Below are 21,629 nucleotides of genomic sequence, written 5' to 3'. Positions count from 1 at the left end.
CACAGTAACATCACATTGCGCAAAAATCACATTAGGCCCTTACCATTATAAACATAGTAAAATCACATACCAGCCCCCTGGCCAACTGGCCGTCTCAAGAAGGGCTAAAATGCCCTGTTTTCAGAATGTCAGGGCGCGGTGCCATCGCAGCGCCAGTCAGGGGTGAGCCACCGGCGCAAACCTAAACGTTGCAACTGCCCACTACTTGCTGGGCAGCTGATGACAGTAACAGGGCCTAAACGGTGCAGCTGGCAATAAGTGCTGCGCAGCTGTAGAAGGCCTGGAACCTCTGTGCCATCTCCGTCCCACACAGGGACTCTCTCTCTCTTGGCGCCTAAACGGTGCAGCTGCCCACTAATTGCTGGGCAGCTGGGAAACAATATAACTGCGACATGGGCCCTCACTGGCCCTGGTGCAAAGATTACCACACGTGGGAGCCTTCTAGGCCCTAAATAAATACAAGGCATTGTGGTTGGAGCCATCTAGGCTCTAAAAATCACCATGTTGCACCTCAAGCACTGCAGCACGCGGGGCCACACAGGGCTCTGGAACTAAATGTCCCCAAGAACTGGGGAAGGTCCACGAGCCCCTCTGGGGCTCTGAAATGAACGTCTCCATCGGTGGAGCAGCCCGCTGACAGATGGGGCTGTTGTAACTCAGTGCCGTGCACCAGCACCACCAAACTCCATCTGCTCTCTCTGGGAGTGTAAATAGAAATGCCCCCAATTGTAGGAGCGGCCCACTCAACACCTGGGGCCACTTTTGGCTTGGTGCTCTCACTGGCACCGCATCGGTCGCTTCCACCCGCCTTGCGCTCTACTCACCGGCTCTGGAGGGGGAGGCACTCTATTGGTAGAGGCGTCCCTCGTCCCTCGCAGCGGTACGCGGGGCTCCTCCTTGCTGATGGGAGCCCCGCCCGACAGTGCCCACGTTCACCCGGTCCCCCACCTCGGGACCGGGGCTTTGAGGCGAGCCCTCAAGGCTCGGGCGGCTTCTCTTCCGGCATCCCTGAGTGCTGGGCCAATCACAGCGCGGCCCCACATTCGCGCTTCCTACAGCGGGCCAATCACAGCGTGGCCCCTCAAATGAGCCTCCTGCAGCAGCCCAATCACTGCACGGCCCCTTCGGTCTCATTAGCTGACCCCGGGGTTGATGAGGGTGAGTTCTCTGGCATAACGAGGGGTGGGCCCCCTCGCTATGTAAACAATAAAGGCCATAATGCAGGGTGGGCTCCTGCCAAAGCGACGGCAGCGCTCCCAAGCGCTATAATAAATAGAGCGCTGGTGCGCTAGAAGCAAATGAAGTGCTCCCAAGCGCTAGAGCAATATAAAGCGCGCTCCCAGGCACTTGGAATACAAATAAAGCAAACCCAAGCACTAAAGACAATATAAAGCGCTTCCTGCCCAAAATGAGGCGCTGGGGACTGCTCAAGGTCCTTGCATCATTATCAGCCAGCAAAAAGAAGTCCCAGCAGTCCAGAAAAAAGAAAGATGGAGCAACACAGCTCCCCATAAGGAAAATCCTCCAGCATTCAGGGGTAGGACATCCAGGGGCTGGGCAGGGCCCAGGGAGGCAAGCCTTCCCCTGGGCCCAAGCAGCAGCATGCCCCTGGCAGGATTCAAGTTAAGAACAAGAACATTTTCAGAGTATCACAGCACTCTTTTTATACCCAAAATCTTTTGTCTTGCAGGGTGCAGGCAGTGTGAGAACCCGCTACAACTGATTATGGGGAACTCCTTTCACTGGCCAGGCTAGGGACATCAGACGCACCACTGGGGGTGGAGCCAGCATTGTGGAGGGAAAACCCAGCCCTATTCAGGTCCCAGGTGTACCCCTCCCTCATATCAGCATGCTAGTCACTCCATTCACCACCGGGGCAGACCCACCCAGACTCTTGGAGCCAGCTCCTGCCAATCACACACCAGACACAAATTATACAAACATGCCAACTTCTAGAAGTGGCACTACCGCACTAGACACATTCATGCCGCGTACATCATTGTGCAGCATTCAATCTCACAAGTTTGCACATACCAAACTCGATCCTGCACTCCCCTCACATCAGGAACTACCATGGGCACACATATTCCCCATTCATTCCTATGGGAGGGCAGGTCACGCTCACCACACACACACAGAGCTCACGCACTTTACACTGTACCACAGTGAAAAAGTGCACAGAGACCTAAAATCACCAACACCAGGTTACAGAAACAGGAAAGGAAAAAGCAAAAAGTTTTGGGGTGAACCTGTCAAAGAGGGCCAGGTCCAACACAACCCCCTTCCAGCCAAAACGCAGGGTAGACTAATCATTCCCTTGAAGGGCTTCCCTGCTTTGGGCTACAAAACACGGACACAGGCCCGCACGGCAGGGACACCTTCCGGTTCTTTGCCACTCTGAACCCACATGGATTTCTCTCAACAAGAGCTCTCTGGCCCAACTAGGATACCCCACTGGTACTCTCTAGTCATCCACGGCCAGGACCAGGCCCTAGGCCCTCCAAATGTCACAGGTCCTGTCCAATCCACAGAGTGGGGGGCAGTAACCCCTGGAACACAATAGCCATTCTCCACTCTCCTTCTCAGTGTAGCTACAACTACCACTGATCCTTCAACCTAGGGACCATACCCTCAGGTTGACCAGAGGTCACGGGCAAGAATTCCCTACCCTACCTCTACTTCTGGGGTTCCCCACCCTCCCAGGGAAGCACCCACCAGAACACATCTCTCCCACCAGATCAGGACCTCACTCCATCACTGGTCTACCACCTGGGATCTGGAAACTACTTTACTTTGGAGGTACGAAGCACACAGCACAGTCCCTCTTCAAGCAGGTGGGGAGACACAGCACACAGCAAGTTCCCTTTCCTCTACCTTAGTCGAACCAACAAACTGCAGGTGAGCCCCAGATTACACAGCAAGGGCAGCCCCCTCAGTCTCTTCAGCTGATCTACTTTGGCAGAGATTCCTTCTTGACCTGGAAGTTTCCTAATCTTCCAACCTAGGATCTAAACCCTCAGGTTGCCCCGGGGTCAGAGGCAAGGATACCGTCCCTCTGCGCCCCCCTTCCAGAGTTCTGTACCCTCCCACCTTGGAGCGGTACCCCTGGAAGCAAAAAACGGTCAGGACACTGATTACAGATGCCCTTCCCTCCAGGTCAGGCTGAACCTGACCTCCCCCCTCCTCGGGGAACGACCTCCAGAGGCCCCACAAATGGTCAAGCACAATAGACGGTCAAATGCCCAGCGAACCAGGACTTCTGCACCCTCCACTTAGGAGTGGTACTGCCCAACACCAGGACCGCCGGAGTTCTGGTTACAGACACCCCCCGTCCTCTAGACACAGGAAGATCCTCCTCAAATGACCTGTAAGTACAGCCTAGGCCCCTGACCTTGAGCTCCCTTAGCGAACCCTCCAGGCCATGAGACAGGGTTTCGGGCCAACGTGGGACACACTGTCCTACACTCACTCCGCCTCCACTGAGACAGGACATGAGCCCCTACATCCCTACCATCCTACTGGGACCTAGCTGGGCTACACATGAACCTCTTCCCATACATTGGATCATCAGATGCACAAGCCACTACTTTTAGAATCACTCCCTAATGCCTCTGCAAAACATCTAGCACACCGCCAGACGTCCACCTTCTTATCCAGTGCCTCTGCAGGACCTCCTGCACACCACCAGTGGTACACCTCCAGTGCAAGCTCCTTTTATCACCAAACAGAAAACTCACACCAACTCCTCCAGTTCAACACACTACTCATCCACACACTCCCCCTTCAGACTGGTGAGACCGTTCCTCACTGCCTCTGACTCTCAACCTGTACCCCTCTTACTGAGCACCAGGCACCATACTCTGGGAACTGGGAATGGGACTTCACGCACTGGACACATTTTAGCTGCCACCACTGGATCCTATCATACTGGGGAATCCAAACACATATACTACGCTCAGGGGATAACCACCGTCCCGAGCTAGCCATTTCTCCTCCACAGTCCCTCTCTTCCATCTACCCACAAAGGGACAGGAACACAGGAACAGGGATTGGGCACTGGACCCAGCAAGGGATTCCTGATCTATGGGAACCTCCCCCTCTACTGGCGACCCGCCCTGTCATTTTCTCTCATCTGCCACTAAACATAAAAGCACAGGAACACCATTTGAAAATGACACTCTTGAGGAAAAACAAAATCATAAACAATAATCCCAAACATGTGACTATCTAGAATGTAGAGTTTTGTAATGTAGACAGTTGTCGCTGTGGCACTGCGCAAACACAAGTCCTAATCCTCACCGCTGTCCAACAATGTTAGAACCGTCTTTTTCTGGTTGGCTAAGGCTTACGCCAAATCCAGGCAGAAACCACCATAATAGTCAGGGCAAGGGAGTCACACGCCAAGATAACCCCTGCTCACCCCCTTGGTAGCTTGGCACGAGCAGACAGACTTATCCCGGAGGCAATGCGTAAAGCATTTGTGCACGCACACAACAGCAACAACATCCTAGGCACACCACAAAAGGAACTCCACACAAGGTTATATACAAATAACTTTTGTATTGTCAAAACACATCACATAGTACTCACACAATATACATTGTGCCACCTGGCACGGGCAATATTCACAAGGATTATTTTCACCAGGACAGGGCCACATGGGCCACTGTCAGAATCAACACTTAGTAGAAATAGCACTTCTAGAACTTAGAATAAGTATAGCCCAAAATAACAATTATAGGTCACCACCAGTAACCACTTGTAACAGGTAGGTACACACTACGCAATACTAATAACCATAGGCCTAGATCATGCATGGACACATAACCTCTCTAGTATACACTATACTAGGCAAAACACAACCACCTAAGAATAAAATAGATTTAGGGGTATCGGTCAGAAGCATTACACATGATGCATAGAAACATTCAGAGGTGTAGGTAAGACAAATAATGCATAAAACACATTCAGAGGTGTCACAAGCATAATGGCATAGCACATTACGCATAACTCACATTTGGGCCTAACCGGTAAAAAAACAGTAGGCAATCTCCTCACTAGTCTAAACACATTAGACTCTCCCCCTAAGCATAACTCACATTTAGGGGCGTGACTCACAGTGAAGAAAACTCTCACTAACATAAACCTACACAGGTAAAGTAACCCCACAATCACAGTAACATCACATTGCGCAAAAATCACATTAGGCCCTTACCATTATAAACATAGTAAAATCACATACCAGCCCCCTGGCCAACTGGCCATCTCAAGAAGGGCTCAAATGCCCTGTGTCCAGAATGTCAGGGCACGCTGCCATCGCAGCGCCAGTCAGGGGTGCGCCACCGGCGCAAACCTAAACGTTGCAGCTGCCCACTACTTGCTAGGCAGCTGATGAGAGTAACAGGGCCTAAACGTTGCAGCTGGCACTAAGTGCTGCGCAGCTGTAGAAGGCCTGGCACCTCTGTGCCACCTCCAGCCCACACAGGGACTCTCTCTCCCTTGGCGCCTAAACGGTGCAGCTGCCCACTAATTGCTGGGCAGCTGGGAAACAACATAACTGCGACAGGGCCCCTCACCGACCCTGGGGCAAAGACTGCTACACGTGGGAGCCTTCTAGGCCCTAAACAAATACAAGGCATTGTGGTTGGAGCCATCTAGGCTCTAAAAATCACCATGGTGCACCTCAAGCGCTGCAGCACGCGGGAGCCACACAGGGCTCTGGAACTAAATGTCCCCAAGGACTGGGGAAGGGCCACGAGCCCCTCTGGGGCCCCTAAAACAACGTCTCCATCGGTGGAGCGGCCCGCTGACAGATGGGGCCACTCTAACTCAGTGCCGTGCACAGGCACCACCAAACTCCATCTGCTCCCTTGGGGAGCGTAAATAGAAATGCCCCTAAATGTAGGAGCGGCCCACTCAACACCCGGGGCCGCTCTTGGCTTGGTGCTCCCACTGGCACTGCATCCGTCGCTTCCCCCCGCCTTGCGCTCTACTCACCGGCTCTGGCGGGGGAGGCTCTCTATTGGTAGAGGCGGCACTCGTCCCTCGCAGCGGCACGCGGGGCTCCTCCTCGCTCATGGGAGCCCCGCCCGACAGTGCCCAAATTCACCCGGTCCCCCATCTCGGGACCGGGGCTTAGAGGCGAGCCCTCGAGGCTCGGGCGGCTTCTCTTCCGGTATCCCTGAGCGCTGGGCCAATCACAGCGCGGCCCCACATTCGCACCTTCTACAGTGGGCCAATCACAGCGCGGCCAACAAATGAGCCTCCTGCAGCAGCCCAATCACTGCGCAGCCACTTCGGTCGCTTTAGCTGACCCCGGGGCTGATGACGGTGAGTTCTCTGGCATAACGAGGGGTGGGCCCCCTCGCTATATAAACAACTAGCAGCCCATCTCGACGTTGTCAGGGTATGAATTGCTGCCGGCCAGTAGTATATTGTTTTGTAGGATTTCGTTTTGATAGCATTTCTTATCTGTGACAGGCCTGTGAAACACTCCGATTCACAGTGCACTGCTAATGCACTAAGAGTGCGCGTTCAGTAGTGTGTGAACTCGAGTTTCCCTACTTTATTTTTCCTTGCAATATTATATAGCGTGAACTTGACACCATGGCATGAGCACAATTTACATTACAGAAGAACACATTCATTTGTGGTAGGCACGGAGAGACAAAGCTTGCCTGGAATCACAGGATGTTGAGCTGATGCCAAGATTCGAATGTAGCTCCCCAGCTCTAAAGTTCGCAATTCTAGACCTTGTGGCGGGAGGTGTTTCTAAAAGTGTATGTCGGTGCTGGCCATCAATGAGAGAGACCTGTGCATTTTTCAAATGGGTGGTTAAAAAATATGAGTATGTTGCTGGAGATGTGGGCCGACGCGCCACGAATGTACTTACCCGGGGAGGGTAAACACCCATTATTCCGCAACTTTCTTTCTGCATACCATCACTCCGCATACTTTCATTACGAAAGTACCATGACTCCGCAATGCCATTATAACGCATGGCATTACATTTTATATGCTTTTACCACGCATACATTTACAACGGAATTCGTTGTAAATGCATGAATGGTAAAAGCATGTTTTTTTAATGTTTGGATAAGGTAAGTATGGGTATAGGGGTATATGCTTTGGGGTACTGAGGTATATGTTTTGGGGTGTTTGGGTATTTAAAGGGTTCATATATAGTTTTGGGTTATGGGGTACAGGGGTAGTTGTAGGGTCTAGGGATAGATATGGGTTTTGGGGTACAGGGGTATTTTTAGGGTTCAGGGCTAGGATTGGGTTTTGGGGTATAGGGGTATTTTAAGGGTTCAGGTGTAGGTTTGGGTTTTGGGGGACAGGGGTATTTTAAGGGTTCAGGGCTAGGTTTGGGTTTTTGGTACGGGGTATTTTTGGGGTTTAGGGTAGGTTTGGGTTTTGGGGTACAGGGGTATTTTAAGGGTTCAGGGCTAGGTTTGGGTTTTGGGTACAGGGGTATTTTTAGGGTTTACGGCTAGGTTTGGGTTTTGGGTTACAGGGGTATTTTAGGGTTCAGGGGTAGGTGTGGGGGTACAGGGTTATTTTTAGGGTTCAGGGCTAGGTTTGGGTTTTGGGGTACAGGGGTATTTTTAGGGTTCAGGGGTAGGTTTGGGTTTTGGGGCACAGGGGTAGTTTAAGGTTTCAGGGCTAGGATTGGGTTTTGGGGTACAGGGGTATTTCAGGGTTCAGGGGTAGGTTTGGGTTTTGGGGTACACTGGTATTTTTAAGGTTCAGGGCTAGGTTTGGGTTTTGGGGTACAGGGGTATTTTTAGGGTTCAGGGGTAGGTTTGGGTTTTGTGGTACAGAGGTATTTATAGGGTTTAGGGATAGGTTTGGGTTTTGGGGTACAGGGTATATTTATAGGGTTAAGATGGGTTAGTGTTAAAGGGTGTTGGGGTATTTTAAAGAGTAAGGGTGGGCTATGATTATGGGGTGCAGGGGTTTTTAAAGGGAGCACGGTGGGATTGGCACACGATATGAGACATGGCAGGTATGTATAGGCATTTATATAGCGCACTACTTACCCCGGAGGGTCCCAAGGCGCTTCGACCGCTGCGAAACCCTTCCTGGCTTCCCTGAGAGATGATCCCTTAATGGGTACCTCCAGGGTGAGACCAGGCATCCCCAGCGGTCTGGTGGGGCCGTTAGGGAAGATGAGGCAAGCTAATGCCCAGAGTTGCCGAGTGTGATCGCTGATCAGAGTGGACACCGAGGCGAGAGAATTATCGAGTCCGCTGACCCTGGTCCAGAAACCTGCCGCACCGGGAATCGAACCCTGGTCTCGGGCCGTCCTCTGCTCTCGGGTCTGCCGCCTCTAACCAGTGAAGCATGAAGGGCGGAACGTACCACATGCCCCCAGCGTTTGTCACGCCCCCAGCACACGCCCACATCACAACGCAGACACGCCCACAAGGGACTACTTTGCTGGCACGGTTCTTTTACCTTTTAAATGTATATGGTGGGCGTCTGCATAGCCTATGTCCTTCTGCTGCAACTGCCCTTTCCAACGCTGTATTGGGTGGTGTGATTGGTGCTGTGGTTCCTGAGATTACGCCTCAAAGGTTTGGGCTCTCTCGTTATTATATTAGTATGGATAAAGGCCATAATGCAGGATGGGCTCCTGCTAAAGCGACAGCAGCGTTCCCAAGCGCTATAATAAATAGAGTGCTGGTGCGCTAGAATCAAATGAAGCGCTTGTAGGAGAGTAGGGTCTGCTATCCTATGGTCACCCCAAATTTTAGATTTTTGCTTCACTGGTTTCTGACTTAATGTGGCTGTGGGCCTGCTAATCAGACCCACAGACTGCTGTTCTCTCTCTAAATTACTGCCAATGCACTTTAGGTGCATTACGAATTGGAACTGGTTCACCTTATGAGCCCCTGTAAACGTGTACCCTAGGTACCCAGGGCATAGGTGTATCCAAGGCCTACCAGGGGCTGCAGCATGTATTGTGCCACCCCTGGCCTGGCCTCCATATTTGACACAACTGGCTGATCACTCAGCTGGGGTAAGTTGGTGTAATCACCTCTTGCTTAGGTACAGTATGCCTGTGCCTAACCCTAAACTGGACACATATGTTCCTATCAGCCACTCCTATGGAAGGCCTCATCAATCCTGGAGGCAGAGTGCTTGGAAATATGTGAGATGGTGCTCTAGCATGAGCTGAGCCTGTCTGCAGCTGTCGGGAACCACTCCCTAAGCTGTTCCGGGATATTGCCATACCATATACTCTTAAGTGCATTATAATCCTCGCGGTTAATTGCTATCTTTGGGTTGGCTTTATCAAAACATGTCGAGTAAGGTGTCATACGAATTGGAATACTATCCCCTCGCCAATTCTGGTGACGGGGATAGCATTCCACCCTTCTAGAGGGACACGACATGTGTGTAGCCTTAACCCCGGTTAAAGTTAAACAGAGCCTCAGCATCACAAAATGGATGCTGCCACCACAGACACGAGTCTGGCCTCCTGCTGCTGACCGAAACTCGGCAGATGGTGGCCTGGACAAAGGGTTTCCTGCCTTGGGAGGTGCGAGCACCACCCCAGACAGGGCTTTGTGTATTGGGTAGGACAGGGCTGAATAGAATCAGACATGCCCGGGGCACACAAGGTGTCCCCGTGCATAGGCCAGTCCAAACCGGTCCTGGGACTTTCCAGACCCAGGCTTGGCGCGAAACTGGACAAAGGAAAGGGGGTGTAACCGCCTCCCTTCCTGGTTCCTCCCAGAGGAGGGACCTAGTAGGTGATCCGCCCCTCAGATTGGGAATAAGAGTGGGAGCAGTGCCATTGCACAGCAGATCATCCTGAATCAACTTTACACGAAGAAGAAGACTGGACTTCGACATTCTGCTGCACAGAAGACTGAAGAGAATCTCCCTTGTGGCCTAGGAGTGTGAACACAGGTACCAACCAGCAACTCGACGTCTGCTTTGCCGCCGCCTCCCGCCGGAGCCCGAGCCCAGAGCCCGACAAGAACCAGACTCCTAGACCTCTCAGAGCCCGATCCACAGTCCCTGCAAAGAAGGGACCCGTGGAGGCACCGAGTGACGTGGGACCGGACCTCTTGGAAGACACTCGAAAAGCTGACTGCGCAGCTTCTGAGGCATCCTCGACGTTGTGCTTTGGGGACTGAGAACCCCCACCACCGAGCAGCCCTTGCACTGAAGATCAGCCCTCCAGCATCTCCATGATCTGCGTGGGGCCCTTTTGCATTGTGCTACTCGACGCGCCATCCCGGCCACTAGCCACGTGGTCAGCGGCCATCTTGGCGACGAAACCGATGATTTACACAGCAGGTCTGGTTGCTCCAGACCTAACCAAGCTCCTGTAAAAAGGAGCACCCGCTCTGACCTTGCTGGTCCGAGTGATAAGCATCTTTCAACTTCTGCATGGCTTGCATTTGCCAAGGCCTGTTTGCTCCGATCAGGTCGCCGACACTGCCAACAGCGAGAAGCCTACGTGGGACAGCTCGTGACCAACTCCTGGACGTCCTCAACCCCGGGTATCCACGTGGCTGCAGAAAGAAGCTACCTGACAACGCCTGTTTGCACCCGACATCGCCTGGTTCCAATCTGGTTCCACGGTAGTCACTGGCTAGTGACTTTGAACACTGTCCCCTCTGCTTTCAGGTCTTCACAACTACAAATCCACCCTTGGATCCACCGGAACTCTTCACCTCGAGCCGCCTGCAGCATCTTCAGCTCCAAGCACCATCGACCAGCGTGGCGAAACCTGACACTACTTCGACCCTGTGCACCCGCTTCCTGTGGGTGAGGTAACTCAGCTCCGCCGGTGCTCCTGCACTGGTACACATCTCAAGGGCCTGTGTCTTAAGTTTCAGCTCCCTAGGTCACTCGGAAGATTCCTAACTTTCTAACTTTGTACTTTTTACGCACCATAGACTTTGCATTGGAAAGTGCGTGCACTTTGAACACTGCACCCGAGTCCCGTGGGCCTTTCCCGACTTAATCATTGCTAGTCTCGAATAGCTCCAGCGATTCCCAAGGCCCTAGGCCTGTTCCCTTTCCTATTGGTATCTCTTATACCACTTTCTTAAAATATGGTTTAGGTGGCCCCTAGGGCTCATCCATATTGTGCAACTTTTGTATATTTTAAACTGTCTTGTGATTTAACGCTTGTGCTTCTGTGCTCATAAAGAGTCCAGGGGATTTTATAGTTAATAAATCAATATATATTTTCAATATATATCTGTGTGGTGTCCCTTTTATTTGGTATTCAAGGGGGTTGTGTATGGTATAACAGCTGGCTTCACATGCCTTTCAGAGTTTAGCCTAAGACTGCTTTGTCCACGTTACCACTAGGATAACTGGTCTACAAGGTTGAATTACAACCATCATCATAAGGGTTGCTTGGCATGGTACAAAGTGATCACTAAAAATTAGTGAGCATTATATACCAGGCCAACTTCTCACAGCGCTCCCAGGCGCTAGAGTGATATAAAGTGCTCCCAGGCACTTGGAATACAAATAAAGCGCTCCCAAGCACTAAAGACAAAATAAAGCGCTTCCTGCCCAAAATAAGGAGCTGGGGGGCTGCTCAAGGTCCTGGTATCATTAACAGCCAGCAAAAAGAAGTCCCAGTAGTCCTGGAAGAATAAAGATGGAGCAACACAGCTCCCCATAAGGAAAATCCTCCAGCATCCAGAGGTAGGACATCCAGGGGCTGGGCAGGGCCCAGGGAGGCAAGCCTTCCCCTGGGCCCAAGCAGCAGCACGCCCCTGGCAGGATTCAAGTTAAGAACAAGAACATTTTCAGAGTGTCACAGCACTATTTTTATACCCAAAATCCTTTGTCTAGCAGGGTGCAGGCAGTGTGAGAACCAGCTACAACTGGTTATGGGGAACTCCTTTCACTGGCCAAGCTAGGGACATCAGACGCACCACAGGGGGTGGAGCCAGCATTGTGGAGGGAAAACCCAGCCCTATTCAGGTCCCAGGTGTACCCCTCCCTCACATCAGCATGCTAATCACTCCATTCACCACCGGGCCAGACCCACCCAGACTCTTGGAGCCAGGCTCACCAGCCAGCTCCAGCCAATCACATGCCAGACACAAATTACACAAACATGTCAACTTCTAGAAGTGGCACTTCCGCGCTAGACACCTTCATGCCGCATACATCATTGCGCATCATTCAATCTCACGAGTTTGCACATACCAAACTCGACCCTGCATTCCCCACACATCAGGAACTACCATGGGCATAAATATTCCCCATTCATTCCTATGGGAGGGCAGATTACGCTCAGCACACACACAGAGAGCTCACGCACTTTACACTGTACCACAGTGAAAAAGTGCGCAGCGACCTAAAGTCACCAACACCAGGTTACAGAAACAGGCTAGGAAGAAGCAAAAAGTTTTGGAGTGAACCTGCCAAAGAGGGCCAGGTCCAACATTAGCCAAATCATAGTATTTTGTACTGGAAAGGCACCCTTCCAGTACAAAACCTATGCAAGACTCATGCAGGCGCCTTTGTACTATTGCCCAAAGGTGTATGCATGTAGCACAGCAACCTAATTGTGCACCAGCACTAGGGAGAGAGAAGTATAGTGCCATATCTTTGTAGATATGGTGCGTTCCTGCACTTGCTCCCACATGCAACACAGCACAGCAACTTTGTGGGCTGTGCTACTGTGTGTGAAAGTTGTGATAATCTGTGCCTTAGTCTCTTTCCCCTCACTTTCTCTAACTCACATTCTCTCCCTTGCTGATTCTCACTCAAACACACTCCCACTAACTATTTCTCACACACAAATGTCCTTATACTCACTGCTTCCCATTCTCACTTGCTAACATATTTACACACACTCACTGACTCTGGGCTCGTATTCAACTGCACCTTCTGCACCATTGATAGTTCACCCCGGACTCACTTCCACTTCCACTAGGTCTCACAATCTCCTATCAATCAGTCGTTGTAACACACTCTCACACAGTTTTACTCTATCCCATTCACTCCCAATCACTCCCAAACACACTCACAGACATGTACACTGATGCATAGAGAGATAACAATTGTTTTACTTACCTTGCTCACTTAGCTGCTATCTTGGAATTTGCATAGCAACAGCAAAGTAGGACTCTGGTGCTGGGCATTGGAACTAGTAAGCCATGATTCCCAATGAGAAGCCAGATGGAGCACCAGGGGCAGGGTTAAAAATGGGAAGATCCACCTCAATCCTCTCCCAGCTTCTTGATAGGACTGGACGCACAGCCCTACAGGAAGCAGGGATAGTGCTGGGGATTCAGGCCTCTGCTGCTCTGTGGCTTTCCATTGGCTGCAGGAATGCACTATTTTGCACCATGAAAGTAAAATTTTAGCAGATATATGTTATGTTATGTTATGTTAGTTACATTTTAATACGCACAGCTGCTCCAGCGAAGGAGCGTACTGTGCTGCCTGAGGCATGTGCAGTATGTCTGCTAGATAAAATGGATTGTACCTGTGTGAGGGAATCAAAGTTAAATTATGTCTCATAAACAGGCACAATTAAAAGATCCAGCAGGATTTTTTTTGAAACAGCACTCTGCAGCTGGATCATGCCTAAGCTCCTGCAGCTCCCTCCTCCTGTCATTAGGTGCCTAGAGACAAGTTAGTGAGGGTTAACATGTGTACTGATAGTGTTCATAAAAAATACAAACCTTTGAGCTCATTTACAAGAAACAGATACATCTCTGCACTAAAGCTGCAATGTGTCAGTTTACTTGAACCTGCAGCAAAATAGCTTACAGCGCCATGGACGTGCCATTTTTATGGTATGGCATTCCAATGCTATAATGAAACTGACTCAACAAAAGCATTCTGTCATAAAATTTTGGCTGTTTCAGTTTAATCTGATGCACATAGCCTACTGTATGGAGACGAATGTGTTAGAACATGAAAAGGTGACAAAGTCACCTTCTGTTCTAACAAATTGGCCCTGAATGTGAATAATACAAGTGGGCATAGTGCCCACTTGGATGTGTGACATCAGAATATAATGTCACAAAATGTGACATTATATGCACAAACCTACCTTCTGTGGCCCACTTACCTTATGACTTGTTTGCAGATTGCAGTCAAGTCACTACAGTTGGTGTGGTCTCTTGGCCACAGCCACTGTCATCCCTATGCCTGGGTTTAGCAGGCGTAGAGATTGTTTCGCATTGGCAGCGCTGCAACTCGAAGTGCCAAAAACAGAAAAAGTGACATAACCTGAAAAAAAAGAAGCACTGTTGTTGTTCCAAAAAAAGTGACGCAATGAATGTGCAAGGGGCTGGTAAATGAGCCGCCATGTGTTCTCATGAACATTGCTAAATTGAAAAATGGCAAGGGGCCTCACAGGTAGCAGGGGGCTTTGCCAAGAAGCCCATGAAAAGGAGCTGCTGCTTCAGTTTGCAAGGCAATTGTAGGATGCACCCCCGGATGTCAAGTCAATTAATTTATATAGCGCGCTACATACCCAGAGGGTCTCAAGGCGCTTGAGGAAGGGTGGGGAATTACATGTCGAATATCTAGGTTTTAAGTTGCTTTCTGAATGCTAGGTGGTTTTGAGTGAGGCGAAGGTGAATGGGGAGTGAGTTCCAAGTTTTAGCCGCCAGGTAAGAGAAGGATCTTCCTCCCATGGTGGTTTTGTTGATGCGAGGTACAGCAGCAAGGGCTTGGTTGTAAGAACAAAGCTGGCGGGAGGGGGTGTAGAAGGAAAGTCGTGTGTTGAGGCATTCGGGTCCAAGTTCGTAAAGTGCTTTGTGTGCGTGGGTTAGGAGGCGGAATGTTATTCTCTCATTGACCGGGAGCCAGTGGAGGTTTTTCAGGTGATCAGAAATGTGGTCTTTACGCGGGATGTCTAGTATGAGTCTGGCTGATGCGCTCTGGATGCGTTGGAGTTTTTTCTGAAGTTTTGCGGTGGTACCGGCGTATAGGGTGTTTCCGTAGTCCAGGCGGCTTGTAACCAGTGCGTGGGTGACCGTTTTTCTAGTTTCGGTGGGTATCCAGCGAAATGTTTTTTTGAGCATGCGAAGAATGTTGAAGCAAGATGATGAAACGGCGTTGACTTGTCTGGTCATCGCAAGTGAGGAGTCCAGGATGACGCCCAGGTTCCGTGCGTGGTCCGTCGGGATGGGTGCTTTTCCAAGGGCCTCTGGCCACCAGGAGTCGTCCCAGGCAGAGGGGGAGGTGCCTAAGATAAGTACTTCTGTTTTGTCTGTATTCAGTTTCAGACGGCTGTGCTTCATCCACTCGGCTACTTCTTTCATTCCTTCATGCAGGTTCGTTTTGGCGGTGTTTGGGTCTTTGGTGAGTGAGAGGATCAGTTGAGTGTCGTCAGCGTAGGAGATGATGTTGAGGTTGTGTTGGCGTGCAATGGCCGCGAGGGGGCTCATGTATACGTTGAAGAGGGTGGGGCTGAGTGAAGATCCTTGTGGTACGCCGCAAATTACTTCAGTGGCCTCTGACTTGAAAGGTGGGAGGCGGACTCTCTGAGTTCTTCTGGCAAGGAACGAGGTGATCCATTCCAGTGCTTTTCCTTGGATTCCGATGTTTCTGAGGCGTTGTAACAGGGTGCTATGACAGACTGTGTCGAAGGCTGCAGAGAGGTCGAGGAGGATGAGGGCGACTGTGTCCCCATTGTCTAGTAGAGTTCGAATGTCGTCTGTTGCTGCGATGAGTGCGGTCTCAGTGCTGTGTTTGGCTCGGAAGCCGGACTGTGAGGAGTCGAGGGATTTGTTGGTTTCGAGGAAGGCGGCGAGCTGGTTGTTGACAGCTTTCTCGATGACTTTGGCCGGGAATGGAAGGAGCGAGATGGGGCGGTAGTTTTTGAGTTCGGTGGGGTCAGCTGTGGGTTTTTTCAGAAGGGCGCTGAGTTCGGCGTGTTTCCAGCTTTCCGGGAAGGTGGCGGAGTTCAGTGAGCAGTTGATGACGTCTCGGAGGTGTGGTGCTATGATGGAGTCTGCTTTGTTGAAGATGTGGTGAGGGCATGGGTCTGTTGGTGATCCTGAGTGGATTGAGTTCATCAGGCAGATGGTGTCCTCAGTGGAGATTGGGTTCCAGTCATTAAGGATGTTCAAGGGGGGTGAATGTACGGCAGAAGGTTTGGTGGATTGGTCTCCGGGTTGGTCGTCGAAGCTGTGGATGTCTGCGATTTTGTTGTAGAAGAACGAAGCTAGGGAGTCGCAAAGGGTTTGAGAGGGAGTGATGTCGTTGGAGTTGGCAGTGGGGTTGGTAAACTCTTTGACGATGTTGAATAGTTCCTTGCTGTTGTGGGCGTTGTTGTCTATTCGGTCTTTGAATGCGGCCTTCTTGGCAGTTCGGATCAGTTGGTGGTGTATGCGGGTGGCGTTTTTGAAGGCGTCCCTGGTGCTGGAATTTGGGTCTTTTTTCCAGGCCTTCTCAAGGGAGCGACAGAGTTTCTTGGATTTCTTAAGATCATCGTTGAACCAGGGGGCGTTTTTGCTGCCTAGTTTGATTTGACGTTTTTTCAGAGGTGCTAGGTTGTCGGCGCTGTTAGTTAGCCATTGAGTGAGGTTAATGGCTGCTTGGTTGGGGTTCAAAGAGTGGGCAGGGGGGTTTTGAAGAAGCGATGAGGACATCTGGTCGATGGTGATTTTGTTCCAGTTTCTTCGCATAGTAGGTTGAGGATGGTTGTGGGTTGTGGTCTTTTTGTAGAAAAAGTGAACGCAGCTGTGGTCCGTCCAATGGAGAGCTGTGGTGTGACTGAAGGAGATATGTTTGCTGGAGGTGAAGATAGGGTCGAGTGTGTGACCTGCGTAGTGAGTGGGGGTATTAACAAGTTGTTTGAGTCCGAGGTTGGCGAGATTGTCCAGAAGGGTGGTGGCGTTGCGGTCGTTGCTCTTTTCCAGGTGAAAATTGAGGTCTCCCAGTAGAATGTAGTCCTCGGAGGGGAGGGCGTGTGGGGTGATAAAGTCAGTGATGTCTTCGTTGAATTGTGCACGGGGTCCTGGTGGCCTGTAGAGGAGGGTGCCTCTGAGTGTGGTCTTGGGGTCGGTGTGGATCTGGAAGTGAGGGTGTTCGGCGCTAGCGAGGTTGACGTCTGAGCTGGTTGAGATGCGGATGGAACCTGAAGCCCTAATAGCTCCTCGCATGATCTATCCAAATCTGCAGAAAAATTCTAAGACAATTGGAATACTACCAACACAAAACTGTTAACATTATCTGGCCACTGACAGGGCCAATGTTTTACAGGTTTTACATCTGCATGACACTAGGCGAGCCTGACAACATTACTTCTCCTGCATCAACTCAGGTGTACAAGTTAATGAAAAGCTCTATATATCTTTGTTTTTCTAAAAACATTAGTGCCCTGATTAAATATTGTGTGGTATTCGGTAGGGTATTTTTCATACTGGGTAAGTACATTTACTCCGATAGGAGCTACTTACCGGATACGGTAAATATCTCCCATTCTGAGTTTTAAACTTAAAATGCAGCATAACAATTAGAACTGGCATTCAACACTCTAGATTCTGCATGGTTTACCTGCTTACCTGCCCATTTCCGCTGATAAATCTTAGGTTTGACTTGCCCAAATATGTCAGGGGAAAACATAGTGGTGTGATAAATATTACTCAAGTAGGAGTTCCAATCCCTGTGTAAAGTGGGTGGGCAAAGAATTCTGCTCTGTTTGTGGATTTTTCCATGCGGAGTGGCGAAAAACTCCATGAAGTGATGTGGAGTTTTCTCTCTCTCAAGCGGCTCACCAACGTTAAGTTGGCAAGCTCTCCCAAGGAAACATCATGCGCTAGACCTCCTCCGGGTGAGATTTCTCAACGTGGGCAGTTGCGGCAGGTTGAGACTACTCGCATTGAGAAATCTGCCATTCACGATGAGGAAGTTACCACTCGAGTTAAATGTCTACTCGAGCAGCAGAAAGCAGCACCGCCCTCTGGCATGCTGTGCAGTGCCAGTCACCCTGATTTTACAGTGCGGGACAAATTCCCGGCTCTAAAAATCAGTGCAAGCAGCGTGACTTAGCAGAGTCTACCACTGGTGGAACTCCACAGAGCATGTAGGAGTTTTTTTGGCACTTTGCATAGTTCTATAGAGTAAAACTCCACAAACTCTGCCCAGGCCTAGTGTAAAGTTCTGTTCCCGCAAATAGCAGAGTTTTCCCCAAACTTGTAACAGGAGTCTATATATTAGTCTGTGATATTGGTGGCATATCTGTCAATTTTTTCCAGCTCACTTTTTTGTTTTCTGATCCTGAGGCCTCTATTATGAGTCATTCATGATTGGGTTCTTATTTATCAACACAGACTTTTTATTAAATAGGCAAAGTGGGATCTGACCCAGGGCCCAAACCTCTCTGGGGACCCCTGATAAAGCCAGCTCTGTTCTGTAGAGAGACTTGCCCTGATGACCTTCAATAATTCTTAAACAGATTGTTTTAAATATTGTCTTCATTTAATTTATTTTTAATGTGGGTACTGTTTGAAAGTCTAATACAAAATATTTAACAGATAAATGTTGTGTTTCTATTTTATGCAACATCCATTAAATGTTTCTTTAGGTCAAAACAGGAGCTCACATATGACAAATGGGAGGGTGTGACAGAGAATATTTCCAGTATTTGTAAGCTGCTGCTGTGTTACAATATCAAAAACACACATCATAATCCCTCAATGTTGCATGTAAACACATTTAGAATTTGGACACATGTGCCTGTGCACCTCAGTGGCCAGGCCAAAGAGGGCAAGAAAGCTGAAACTGGATCATAAATTCAAAGGTGTTCCAAACAGGAGCCCTCAAAATGCAAAAGATATCTCGGTTTATCAGTCCTGAAAAACAAGTATACACATGGATTACTATCAGATGCGCGAAAATCAGCAAATAGGAGATTTGCCATCAAAATGGGGTATAACATTCCAATTTTGGTTCTTCACCGAAATCCACATGCCCCATTATTTACCGAGATTTTTCAACGAGTACATTTCGGCAGGTTTGACTTGTTGAAATTCTTTAGGTGAAAAGCATTATTCCAACAGCAGTACAAATAATGGTTTGCATAGCTGTTATGATTCACTCATAAGCGAGGCCTAAATATGTGAATGTATAGTTGGCGAGTACAGAGCCAGTGCTAAGCAGAGCCAGAACAAGGGTGGATGTGTCCGGTTTATAGAAATAACTGACCTCCATGTTTTAATGCATTGCATATACTAGCTCTGCGCATCGTGGGTCCTGAAAAGGACTATATGTTACACAAAACGAAGGTAGCTTGTGCGCAGCTGCCCGACATTTTAGTAAATAAATAGTACCATGCCTTCCTTTTCCTGAACAAACACTATTAAGCTCGGAACAGTTTTATGGCATGAATTAAATGCTAAGGAAAAGAATGCGCGTCGTAAAAGTTAAACCTTTAAACAGCGCTGTTTAAAAGCTTTTAAAAGAAGTCCAGATGTTAAGATAATATTCCGTAATTACAGGGAGAACTAGAAGGTGTCGCTTTTTCAAAGATTCTACTTGATGCCATGAAAGACAAACATCTTGTGCTCTACATGTTTACATACAGTTCCTCTTAACACAGATTTTATATATTTCCGCCACGTCTGCATAACGCGCCTTTCCATCTGTTTTCTTTCGTGAGAACATTTGAAGTACAGTTTTAAAAGACTGCCGCTAGTGTCCTTTTTCCCTAATGCTCAGCCAACAAAATATCCATCCATCCATGCCCCCAACCCCAGTGGCGGCAGGCACAGGTAAGAGCGACGGACGGTGAGTCGGGTGGAGTGGGTGGAAGTTGACAGACGATGGGGTAGGTAAAATAAAAATAAAAAATACAAATAAATAAAAACACTTACCTTGCGCACGGCAATGCAGGGAGCGCAAGGCAAGTGGTTTTATGTATTTATTTATTTATTCTATTTTACCTACCTAGTTTTCTGCCGACTACTCCACCCCCGCTGATGCCCCAACCTGCCCCGCCCCACCCTACCTCACCGGCCACCACTCTGACCTGTGCCGGCGGCCACTGCCCAACCCACATCCATCCATCCATTCAGCCATCCATCCACCTGTGCCTGTCTGTCTACCTGTCTATTTACATATCTGTCAGTTTATCTGTCTACGGAGACACATCCTCTGCAGATTGTGCCTATCTCTCTTTATGCATGAGTATTGCAAACGAATTATTTTGTCTGCATTAAAATGTGTTATTTGAAGGGTAAGCAAACAGTATTACATGAGTGTTCAATAGATGGACTTTATACTGATCATTTTTGTTCTGCGAAGGTTTATTTTTGTTGCCAAAGAAGGAATCAATCACCCTTACATCTTTGTTGCAGGGGCTGCATTAAACTAAATACACTGCGTTTGCAGTAGGACTTAAAATGATTAATGCTCCGAACATCACAAAGATAATTCAATTTCTAATTCATTTTATGCTTCTATATTTTAATTACGCCCACTTAAGAGCATGGAATGAACATTTAACATTATTAATGACCATACTATTTCCAATTTATTGTTCCTCTTAAAAGCTTTGTCAGCAGAGTATTGCTACCTGTGATATTTGAAACAGACGAGATGCCATCCATGGGAGGGGGTCATTGATAGTACATCAGAAGCAAAATTATTGTATGGACAGAATCTCGTGTCAAAAATATCGAGGAACAAAATATAGAGAAGGTAAGTGCAAATAGGTAAGTATAGATTTACTTAACTCCACATCTGCGTACCATGCAGATATATATATCATCAAGGTACATATATGTGGGGTTATATATAATAAAACATTGTTTATCTGTAGGAACTTACCTTCACAATATTTGTGCCTTGATATTCCTGACACAATAATTTGACCAGACAATATTCTTTCTACGATATTTTGTCTAAACCCCCCTTGGCGGTTACTAAAAACTTACCAGTGGATAAGTGCGTATGCACTCCTTGAGTGAGTTGAATGCACACACAAGGTAACCAGGGTAAGAATGGGGCAGAAATTAGGTCCAGGAACCAAAGAAAAATGGCAACCACAGTTATGAAAGGGGTAGTAGGAAAAAATTGTATCTTGAGTTTTTAAGACTTTCTGTCTGGGTGGTCTCTGAGTGGTGGGAAACCGTAGGTTTTTGTGCTTGTTGCGGCACAGTGGGTGGTAATATTAGACAAAGTTAGCACTGAAACTCAGAATGTTTCTTCGCTATTAAAATGAAAAAAAATGGACAGATCCCTGCTTCTATCCAAGTGCGACTGGTCTATCCACGTTGCATGCAATGTCTAGCTTTATCTAAAGCCTGCTCTCTGCTGCTTCCTACTGCAACATGGTCTTTCTTTAAAAATGTTTATAACACCAGCTCACACACAGCCACAAAACTGACCGACCAGACAACTAGCCGACCCATCCGCAGCCACAAAACTGGTCTATACACTAACCAGTCAGACTGGGGCATCCCGCATTTGCAGATTGCTTGATATGCCAGTGGAATCAGAATGCAACACGGAATCCCATCTACCAGAAAATCTGGAAGGAAAAGACCCATGAGAATCGAAATAAGCTATTGTGTTCCTAGGAGCCTCTTTCATTTTTTTAATTTTTTTATTGACAATAGGGTTTATTTGTTTGGTCAATTAATTCAGAAGTATCCCCATGACAATGGCTA

The sequence above is a fragment of the Lissotriton vulgaris genome, chromosome 10 (assembly GCF_964263255.1).
Source record: "Lissotriton vulgaris chromosome 10, aLisVul1.2, whole genome shotgun sequence".
NCBI lineage: Eukaryota > Metazoa > Chordata > Amphibia > Caudata > Salamandridae > Lissotriton > Lissotriton vulgaris.
This window is presented reverse-complemented; position numbering follows the sequence as displayed.